Raw genomic sequence first — 11,814 nt, 5'->3', positions numbered from 1 at the left:
GGCGGGGCTCATTTGCATATTCATAGAACCGAATATATTAAATGAGACAAGGGTGTAGAGTTTCATTCAGTCTATTTTAAGGCATGAAGACATTTTTTACGAGGAAAAAACGTTGGAATATGTCATTTTGGTGATCAAAGATGAGTTTTAAAGCCCCTCTGTAATCAATTATTTTATCCTTTAAAACTCATCTTTGATCATCGCTGCCCCCTCTGGACAGGAAGACACTCACAACTCACACAAGCACAAACACTCACACACATTCAGCTCCATCAATAGAGTCGTCATGTATTGATTGCAGTTATGTAATGTAAATATGATGTCAATAATCAAGTGTTCCTGAATCCTCCATGAGGAGTTTAGGCTCCAATAAACCCTTTCTGATCACTGAGGCCCTCAGCGGGTGTTTAGTGCTCTCTAGGGCCCTCTAGTGGAGGAAATGCAGCTCTGCGTGTGGCCCCGTCGTGTTTCATTAACCCGTGCCTGACCACAAGAGCTGCGACTGCGTTCAGGGTCGAAACAACCAATGTGAAGATCCTCAAAACATGCAAACATCATCTGAGGGTGTTTCACAGGAATGGAGAAACTGAAAGTGTTTGAAGAGTCGCTCGAGGTCACTGCGGTAAGACTGATTTTCTGCTGCGTTCAGTCATTGTGTTTGACATGGAAAGGACTGAGACTTTCAGTGGATCTGATTAAATGACACTTACACTTCTCTCTCTCTCTCTCTCTCTCTCTATATATATATGTGTGTGTGTGTGTGTGTGTGTGTGTGTGTGTCTTGTATTTCAGATTATGAGGTCATTATGATCTTATCTTCACTTACATTCGGTCATGTTTCTGTTTCAATGATGAGTTTCATGTATTCTGTTTAATATTTAAAAACCCATGATTTCTAATCTCTTAAACTGTTCAGATTGATGTTAATATAACAGATTATATGCTGTATGCATGACATCCATATTTAGTCAAATATTTTTTATAAATGTATGATCTGTGTTTTGAGGAGTTCTTGGAGTAGAGCGAAGGATGTTACAGATGTTTTTAAGGCGAGGTGAATAGGGCAAATAAATATCACCATACAAATATATCCCCAGCTGATTGAGTACATTAAAAACTGTATTACAAGTTTTCTTAAATGTTTTTTTAAATATGCAAATGAGGTGTTATCTAATTAAATATGCGCTAATTTGCATAAACATCTTCAACAAAAATATGGATATTGGATGAAGACAGGTTCAAAATTCTCACTGAATTTTTTAACATATTAAATTCAAAGGTTTTTACAGAGTGAAACAGCCAGAAAAAACTCATTTTGAGAAAACGGCTTTTAAAGATATTTACTGTAATTGAAATCTACAGACGCAAATAGATAAAGTGCTATAAAACATACACTTAAAAGTGTATTTTGAATGATTTCTTTTCAGCAGTCTGACAAAAAAAAAAAAAAACACGCAAAATCTCAAAATTGACAGGTGCCTGAAAAAGGTCCCTCCTTAAATCACATATACATTCAAAAGATTTGCCAAAAAGAACTGATTTTAAGGCAATGAACAAGACGAGACAAACTGTGCATTTGCTACATTCAGGTTTATTAAGATGATCTTCACAATTACAAGATTGAAAGGAAAAGAAGAAGGTGATGCTGATGTTCAACCCGTTATTTTATCTTTAAGATTTTTCAACTTCTCTCCCACAGCTTTGAAGAATGATTTAACTTTGGATTCTTTCTGCACAAACATAAACATAATAAGAACATTATTATCAGAATGTCAACATGGTCAGAAGTAAATTTTAATGATTGATTTATACTTTTATCTATGTGCCATACCTGCACTAATAAACCATAGATACTAAGGAAATAAGTGTATGAAAATGTGAAAATCTTTTATCCTCACCTCTTTTTTAGGAGCTGCTGGTTCAGCTGCTCCTCCATCTTCTCCTTCAGCTGGGTCTTGGGCGCTGACCTCATGCACAGAGAGGAACAGCTGGAGAAGCACAGTGACCAGAACCAACTTCACACCAAAGTTCTTCATCTTTTATAGGCTCCTTTAAACAGAAACTCAATGAGACTCGTTTACTGAACAGCGTAACAAATGTTTGACACGATTAGATCTTCAACAGAGACGCAAATACATCAAAGTGTTGTTCAATCATTTCAACTGATATTCCCTCCTAAACTAAGACAGTGTTCACAAATGTTGCTCTCAAAACGATTAACATCTGATCATGTTTTTCCTGATCTCTTTCTCCATGTCACCAAACTAATGTGTTCAAAACAATCCCAAACAGACTCTAAATGAGCTCGATTTAAATGTTACACTGCGTAATGAAGTCGACTGTTCTTTACTGAGAGCACAAAAACTAATATCAAAACTACTAGTTTTCTCTATTCTTGTGATATATTTAGCTGTAGACACACAGGTATATTATTGAAATTAAATATATATATATATATATATATATATAATTTATTCCAGTTTATTCCACTATAAAGATGTGATTTTTATATGAATTATTGCACAAACATCACTGCCACTGCATTCGTCAAGCCTCTCATTTATAAGAACATTTTATTTCATCACACAATATTGATTAAAATTTAAATGTAGAATGATTTTAACAATAATTTAACAAAATTTTTTAACATTAAACGAAAAATATGTAATTAAAACAACACAAAATGGCCTGTTCATCTACAGTGCTATAAACTTCCAGTACCCTGAAAGAGAAATATCAAGTTCACTTGTTTCCTTAAAACAAGTTAAATAAGCTTATTTCAAACCAAAAATAAGATATATACTGTAATCTCGTTTTCAGTTTGGATTAAAATTATTTTGCTTACCTTATTGGTAGATTATTTTGCTTGTTTTGAGGAAAAACTCACTGAATTTTGACTTCTTTTTCCTAAAAACAAGAAAATAATTTTTACTTGTCAAGAAAATGCTTCTTGATCTAAGAATCTTTAGATATTTGGACTGGAAACAAGACAAAAATTGTAAGTAAGAACAGCAATTTAGCAGAAATCATCATTTTACATTTAATGCTGTCTAACAATATTCACTAATCCATAACTGTGACTCTATATCAAAATAAGTACTCAGTCATGGAAGAAAGCAGGATTTACCTGTGTTGATGATCAGGTGTAGTGAGAGCTGAGAGAGACGCCGTTAAATACTGTTCTTCTACAATTATCTTCTCATCAGAAACATAATTTCCAGTTAACTTTTCATTTGAATAAACCCACCAATGAAACATTTACTTACGAGTCGTAATGAATATTAAGACATGAAAATGAGTGACAAAGAAGAGCCTCAGATGATCCTGATAGGCTGATTTATCACCAGTCTTCAAACCGTTACATGGTTATTCTGTTTGAAAATGAAAATGTTCAGACGTAAAAGGGTCTGCAGGTCAGTTAGCACAGATGCAGTTTTTACATTTACATGAACTGAATTTACAGATATCCAAAGTGACTCACAAATGAACCATGTGATCCATCCAGATGAGAGTATAATATGAGAACTGCTGCAATACAGTATTATAAAATTACTTTCTAATCAATGACTGCATTTTAATCTTCTATTTTAATAGCAAATACAAATATAGCCACAAGCGGTGATGTTTGGGGTACAAGCACAAATGGCCCGTGTCTTTAAGTGTCTCTTTATAGAAGTATTATATATGTAATTGCACTAAACCTCATTCTCTAAACCAAATTCTCAATAGCCTGAACCAGTTTGTCGAATGAATCACTCTTTCTGCAAAACCTTAAACAAGCTGAGGCAGTTGTCTCAAATCTCATGAACTCTTTTTGCAAAACTCACTCACTAAAACACATTTCACACTTAAAACGGTAAACACAAGCAGCAAAAGTTAAGCACAACACAGTTGTCATCGTTCACACAACCACTCAAAAATGTTCACATTTGTTTCTAATGATGTGATCAAACCAACTGGATGAAATACAGGCGTGTTCAGAGAGCAGAAGTGCTGAATGATCACACCAACAATAGATGTAAAAATATGAAGAATATGTGTAAGAGGTAATGAGGGTTTTTCCCTTTGCCTGGCAAGAAATGACATCACCTATGGACAAAATCCTCAACAATATTCAATCATTTTCAACAGTATTATTGATTTGACTGCACTGACACTAGGATGACTATTTTCTGTTTGCATCATTCTCCTATGCTATATTACTATTACATAATCACCATACTTAGTTTTGATTATCTTACTTTTTATGTAATTGCAAAATTAGTTTACTGCATGCAATATATATATATATTTTTATATTGTTCTGGATGCTGTGTTCTCCATTTGTTGTTGCAGTGTCGAATGAATGATCTGTAGTGTTTATATTGACTGATGTGTGTGAGATCTGAAAGCTTTGTTCGATTTTGAGAACAGGTGAAATATAGTTTTGAGGCAATTGTTGATTTTGCCAGAAGAGTCTGAGGTTTTGTGAATGTAGTTTGAAGATTTGGATTTGTGTTTATGGTTTTGAGAAAATGAGAGATGGTTTCAAGAAATCTGTTTTAGCAATTCAGAAAAACGGTAAAATAGGCAAATAATATTGTCTCTTTCCTTCAATTGGACAGCAATACATTCAGTCATGTCTGGAAATTTGACAAATATGTTTTCAATATCATTTGAATATATAAAAATTAAGATAAAATTAATAAGTATTTTGGAGATCATAGTTTTTTGCAAGCTGATTATATTGGGCTTTATTAAACTGTAAAACTACAATGAATTTATATGTGTTTTTCACTACGGTAAGTCAGCCTATTACAGTTTATTCAAATTGCTTATTCAGTTTTTGAAACTATGGCTCAGTTTCTTAAAACTCTACACACAAAACCACAAAACGTCTCGGGTTACGGATGTAACCCTGGTTCCCTGAGTAAGGGAACGAGACGCTGCGTGGAACGCATTGGGAACCTTCTGTGTGATATCATCATTGAAGCACTCCTGTATCCAACCAATCGTGTAACGAGACATCAGAGACGGGTGACGTCACGGACCAGGAAACTATAAAGCATGCCCGGATGCAGAGAACACTAGCTTCTGTGGAAAATCTGAAGCAAGCACTCGCAAGCATGCAGGGGTACGGCAAGAGACGTAGCGTCTCGTTCCCTTACTCAGGGAACCAGGGTTACATCCGTAACCCGAGACGTTCCCTTTCGTGGGAACTATCGACGCTGCGTGGAACGCATTGGGAACGCAATCCCAACTGTGCCGTACTTCAAATGCTTGTTCATGTTAGCTCGAAAGTACAGAGGACCCCGGAGTGGAGCCCACATCAAGGCTATAATACCTGATAAATGTATGCTGGCTTGACCATCCAGCTGCATCACAAACGTCACTCATAGAGACGCCAGACATCAAAGCTCTTGATGCCGCCATACCCCTTGTGGAATGAGCACGGACGTTAAATGGAGAAGACTGTCCGGCCGCTTTATATGCAAGTGAGATGGCCTCGACCACCCACTTACTCATCCTCTGCTTGGACGCCGGTCCGCCTTTATTAGGGGAACCATAACAGACAAACAGTTTCTCTGTTTTACGCCACAGGGCAGCTCTGTGGACGTATGCATCCAAACCCCTCACCGGGCAAAGCAAATTCAGTTTTTCCTGATCCGAGGATATAAATGGAGGAGGATGGAAGGCTTGAAGCACAATAGGACCCGGGACATTGGTGGGGACCTTCAGCACATAGCCAGGTCTAGCATGAAGAAATGCTCTCACCATTCCAGGAGCGAACTCCAGATACGAGGGGGCCACTGAAAGGGCCTGAAGATCTCCAATTCTTCTTAGAGAAGTAATAGCAAGTAAAAATACAGTCTTTAAAGTCAGAAACTTTATAGACACCTCCTCCAGTGGTTCAAAGGGAGCCTCGGCTAACCCTCGTAGAACCACTGACAAGTCCCAAGCCGGGGTCCTTGTGCGCACTGGAGGCCTCAACCTCAGTGTACCACGGAGGAAGCGTGACACGAGGGGGTCTCGACCCACAGAGGAATCCCCCCCAACATGATAGGCTGATATAGCCACAACATAGACCTTCAAGGTTGAATAAGATAGGCCTTCCGAGAATTTTTCTTGGAGAAAGCATAGCACAGAGCTAATAGGAGCATGGACAGGGTCCGTTTCATGTTGTCTACACCAAGTAGAGAATAGATTCCATTTATAGGAGTAAAGCTTCCTCATGGAGGGAGCCCTGGAGCTAAGTATGGTCTCAACAACCTCGGTTGAGAGACCAGCCTCTATGAACCTGGCCCCCTCAGAGGCCAGGCCCACAGTTTCCATAGTTCTGGACGGGGATGTATTATCGCGCCGCCCGCCTGAGATAGAAGATCCGGCCTTAGGGGAAGCTCCATTGGAGAGCCGTCTATCATGGACACCAAGTCCGAGAACCATATTCGGGTCGGCCAGTACGGGGCCACCAGTATTAGGCTGACCCCTTCCTGGCGTACTTTCTCCAGGACTCATGGGAGCAGAGCGAACGGGGGAAATGCATACAGACGTAGCCTCGGCCACGTCTGTACCATGGCATCCAGACCCAGAGGTGCTGGATGCGTGAGGGAGTACCAGAGCGGACACTGGGTTGACTCTCCCGAAGCAAACAGGTCTACTTGTGCCTGACCAAAGTTTTTCCAAATGAGATCCACCACTTCCAGATGGAGTCTCCACTCCCCGGGCCTCGGCCCCTGCCTCAACAGGGCGTCTGCCCCCACATTCTGACTCCCGGGGATATAAGCTGCCTTCAGTGAGAGCAGCTTCCCCTGAGACCACAGGAGGATCCGACGGGCCAAGTAATTTAGTTGGCGAGACCCCCCTGATGGTTTATATAGGAGACCACTGACATGTTGTCTGTGCGAACCATGGTGGTCTCTCAGGTCCGGGAGAAAGTGTTTTAGTGCTAAAAACACCACCATCAACTCCAGCCGATTTATGTGCCAAGAGAGTTGATGGTCCTCCCAAAGACCCTGAGCTGAGCGACCACTCATGATCGCTCCCCAGCCCGAGAGGGTAGCGTCTGTTGTAAGCATTGCGCGACGACCAGAGGCCCCCAACACAGGTCCCTGGGACAGGAACCAGGGGTCTTTCCACACGGTTAGAGCCCGAAGGCATCGCCGTGTGACTTTGATCATCCGGAAGGATTTCCCCTCGGGGAAAACCCCCTGGTCCTGAGCCACCACTGTAGGGGTCTCATGTGCAAGAGGCCAAAAGGAACTATGTTGGACGCAGCTGCCATTAGACCCAACAGTTTCTGAAACTGAAACTGTTTCACAGTGAGTGACTGGCCTAACCTCACCCCTTTTACGGCTGACAGAACAGAGCTCACACGGGCAGGAGTCAGACGTGCCCGCATTATTGTGGAATCCCACATAACACCTAGATAATTGGTGGTCTGAGCCGGAATCAGCACACTCTTCTTGGCATTGAGCCTCAGCCCAAGCCTTTTTATGTGAGACAGAACAACATCTCGATGTTGAACTGCCTGTTGCTCTGAGCGAGCTAGAATCAACCAATCGTCGATATAATTCAGTATGCGGATGCCCTGGAGTCTCAAGGGAGCCAGGGCTGCATCCACGCACTTCGTGAATGTGCGGGGTGATAACGATAGGCCAAACGGAAGAACCTTGTACTGGTAAGCTTCGCCCCCGAAAGCAAACCTGAGGAACTTCCAGTGAGAAGGATGGATGGACACATGAAAGTATGCATCTTTCAAGTCTATCGTCACAAACCAGTCCTCGGACCTGATTTGGGGAATGATCTGTTTGAGTGTAAGCATCTTGAATTTCAGTTTTTGTACAGACCGATTTAACACCCGTAAATCTATGATAGGACGAAGTCCTCCATCCTTCTTTGGAACTATGAAGTAGCGGCTGTAAAAACCTGACAGCTTGCTGGGAGGAGGAACCCTTTCTATAGCTCCTTTTTGCAAAAGTGTCATAACTTCCTGTTCCATAACCAGAGACTGCTCGGGGGTCACCACTGTGGGAAGGACCCCGTTGAATCTGGGCGGGCGAGACCCGAACTGTATTCTGTAACCCTTTTCTATCATGAGCAGCACCCAATTTGATATATTCAGTAGAGTTTTCCATTCTTCTAGAAAATCTACTAAGGGAACCAGTCTCTCGAGACTGGCCTCTGGTGTTTTTTGAGCACTTGGCTCAGCGCTCTGAAATGGCACGCCGGCAGAAGTCAGCCGAATCAAGTGACAACCGACCTTCCTCGGAAGATCGGTGGGGACCTGACGCACACTGGATGACAGATATGGCGTGGTCCCTGGAGGGCGCTGGAGGGAAGCGGGTGTCAGATGTATTAACACTCTGAGGTCTGAAAACGCGCCGGCGCGTTTTGCAGGTTTTTTTTCACATTGCAGCAAAACAGACTTAAAATACTCCGTCATTTTTTGTCATAGAGACATAAGTAATATATCAATTGAAACTATAGAATATCTTCTTTTATTTATATACACTCAAAGTAAAAACAAAATGTTGTGCTTTTTGTAAAATAAAGAAAACTAACATGATGCGTGATCTCTCCTCTCCCTCTGAAGTCCAATCTGATAGTTCTCAGAAAATGAACTGTAACTTAGTGAATACTAATCACAGAAAAATTTAACTTATGTCTAAAAAAACGTTAAGATGTCAGGTTTTAAATCATGTAAGTCAAATCGAAAACAAACCTTCTGTGTTTATGTAATCTGTATGAAAAGAGAGCCATGTCAGAAATCCGTGATTCAGCTCATTATCCGCTAATGCGGCCACGCCCACGGAGCCAGCGCTATTCAGACGCAAATTCAGAGGCAATACATGCATTCATCGTCTCAATCGTGTATTTATTGTCTTGAAAAGTGTTTATCTGGATGTAAAAGTCATGGTTAGCGATCTCTAGAAGACATGCATTTAGTTCCTGTTTACTTTTCTTCTATGGATGAATTTTAGATGAGCTTTTGTTTCTTTAGCGCCCTCCTGCTGCTGTATGAATTGGAAACTCCATTCATGGAATAGCCTCTTCTTCTTTTAGATGAATTTGTGGACTAAAAATACACAGAGCGCCCTCCGACTTCAAGGATGAATTGAAAACACCAGCGCTTATAGTAATGACAATGAATATTAAATTAATATAACTCCTCTGTATAGAAAATTGACATAAGCATATGAGAATCCAATATTTCTCCAAATGTGCATGCTTTTAAACTAAAAGCCTATATTCAGACTCTTTGCATCACAGAAATACATTATATTTTAAAGTATAATATAAAATCATTACTTTATATTGTAATAATATTTTTCTGTATGTTTCATATATCATAATGAGCTTGAGACATCACAGAAGGTTTTTTTCACAGCCTACCTGACTGAAATGCCTCATTAATATGCAAGTCATTTCAGCTCATTACTATCCAATTCTTTTGTCTTCTCAGGTGAGAATGGCCCATTTTCAGTGGTGATTCACGCCTCCTCGCATACTGTGTTTCTTGGCAAAAAGTGTCTTACAAAAACTAAATCAATATATTGTTTTATATGAAGGAGTAGGCAGCATAATTTTTACATAATTTTGAAGCAAAAACTCTAGTTTACAACCTCCAATACCCAAAAGTCTTGTGAACACAGATTTACTATACTTTTTTTGGCCTTATTTCAGTGACTTAAGTTTTTAGTTTTTTCAATAACCACGCATAAATGTTATTCCTTCAAAAACACAAACATGTACATACATGTTCCTCACATATTATTGTAGCCTAGTTTGTGCTGAATACAGTGTAATGACACTTTTGTCAATTATATGTTTATGAACAAATGAAAAAAGCACAAATGTCAGGGCATGTCAAAACTTCTCCAAGCCCCAAATCAGCCTCAGACTCCAGAGGGTTAACACCAAGCTTTTTAGAAGCCTTCCGCGCTACAATGACGGCCCGCAGGTCCGTCTTGCCCTGGGAAGGCTTCTGTTGTGCGGCTCGCCCCTGTCCCCAGAATCTATGTGGGGGAGCACGGGCGGCCACACTCACCTTCTGTTACGCTCTGTGGTGCGCTGAGGAGCTCGTTGCGGGCCGAGACTGCTCCCGTACAACAGTCTCAGCGGGGACTTTAGACCGGCGGGGGAGGAACCTCTGAAACGCCGCAGATTGTTTCTTGGTCTCCTGGAACCTCTTGACGACAGTAGTAACTGCGTCGCCGAAGAGGCCCGCAGGAGACAGCGGCGCATCCATAAGGGCAGATTTGTCCCTGTCCCTTATGTCAGAGAGGTTCAGCCACAAGTGCCTCTCCGTGGCCACCAGGGCTGCCATAGAACAGCCCACTTCCTTAGCCGTCTCCTTGGTGGTACGGAGAGCCAGGTCTGTCGCCATGCGCAGTTCCTGGATGCACTCGAATGTGGCCTCCCCGCTGGTATCAATTTCCCCCAGCAGGTCGGCTTGGTAAGCCTGCAGCAGCGCCATGGTATGAAGACACGCTGCTGCCTGACCTGCCGCCGCATAAGCCTTGCCCACCAAGTTAGATGTAGTTTTAAGGGGCTTGGTGGGCAGCGTTGGTGCTTTTAAGGACGATGCCGACTCAGGCGAGAGATAGCCCGCGAGCGTCTCTTCAACCCGGGGCATCGCCGCATAACCATACTGTTTCAGCCCCACAATGTTACTATAGGCCGAGGTCTGGGGGCTGAAAACTCGGTGTTTAACCGGTCTATTCCAAGATCTAGACACCTCAGTGTATAGATCAGGAAAGAATGGTAAGCACCGACGTTGGGGTAGTGACCGCGCGGGGAGAAAGCGTTCATCAAGCTTGCTTTTTGGTCTTACATCTCCCCGCTCTGCTTCTGGCCAGCTGATATTCAATTTGGCTACAGCTCTGGTCACTACCTCCAAGAGCTCCTCATGTGCAGGGGAAAAGGATGGCGGTTCCTCTTCCCCTGCGTCGACGCTCATCACATCAACATCCTCAGATGAAGATAGATGAAGCGCCGATGTCTCTCCCCGAGGGGAAGAAACCGCTGGGCGTGCTTCCACCACGGCAGGAGAGACACTGGGTCTGGCAGCTGAAGGGAGAGATAGGGCGGGGCCCGTCTCAACCCCCACTGCCAGATCCATCTGTGAACCCCACGAATGGAGTCTCCGCTCCGCCTCGGCAGCAGCGGGACCCGATCCGCGGGGAACACCGACCGAGGCACTCCCTTTATTATCAAAGAGTGCCCGGCGAGATCTTAACACTCTAAGGGTGAGTTTTTCACAGTGCACGCAGACAGCTGGAACTCTTGTCCTCAGACAAAGAGTGAAACCAAAATAATGGAAAGACAGACAAACACTAAATAAGACACACGGGATAACATGGAGCGCTTGCTGAAGATAGCAGAAGCTAGTGTTCTCTGCATCCAGGCATGCTTTATAGTTTCCTGGTCCGTGACGTCAACCGTCTCTGACGTCTCGTTACACGATTGGTTGGATACAGGAGTGCTTCAATGGCGATATCACGCAGAAGGTTCCCAATGCGTTCCACGCAGCGTCGATAGTTCCCACGAAAGGGAACCTGCTCACAACATGCAAAACATCACTTATCTTTCAAAAGCAAACACTTCATTCAAACTATTTAAATGATTCTTACAATGTAGTAAATCTACACACAAACATCAAATGATTAGCCACATACACACCGAACTACACACACATGAGAAAAATGCAATTACACACACACACACACACACATATATATATATATATATATATATATATATATATATATATATATATATATATATATACACGCATATACACACACGTATGTGTGTGTATATATTATACAGTTG

General features: G+C 41.9%; 1 long non-coding RNA gene across 1 annotated transcript; it reads right to left on the bottom strand.

The window, feature by feature from the left end:
• Window positions 1–1,571: 1,571 nt before the first annotated feature.
• LOC125247384 lies at window positions 1,572–3,224 on the bottom strand. Its single transcript, XR_007180075.1, has 4 exons — window positions 3,128–3,224; window positions 2,846–2,907; window positions 1,899–2,049; window positions 1,572–1,730 (listed from the first exon to the last, which is right to left on the bottom strand). It is a non-coding gene; the product is annotated as an uncharacterized LOC125247384 (long non-coding RNA).
• Window positions 3,225–11,814: the final 8,590 nt, after the last annotated feature.

The sequence above is a fragment of the Megalobrama amblycephala genome, linkage group LG15 (assembly GCF_018812025.1).
Source record: "Megalobrama amblycephala isolate DHTTF-2021 linkage group LG15, ASM1881202v1, whole genome shotgun sequence".
Taxonomy (NCBI): Eukaryota; Metazoa; Chordata; class Actinopteri; order Cypriniformes; family Xenocyprididae; genus Megalobrama; species Megalobrama amblycephala.
The sequence above is the reverse complement of the archived record's forward strand: the minus strand, read 5'-3'. Positions and strand labels throughout refer to the sequence as shown.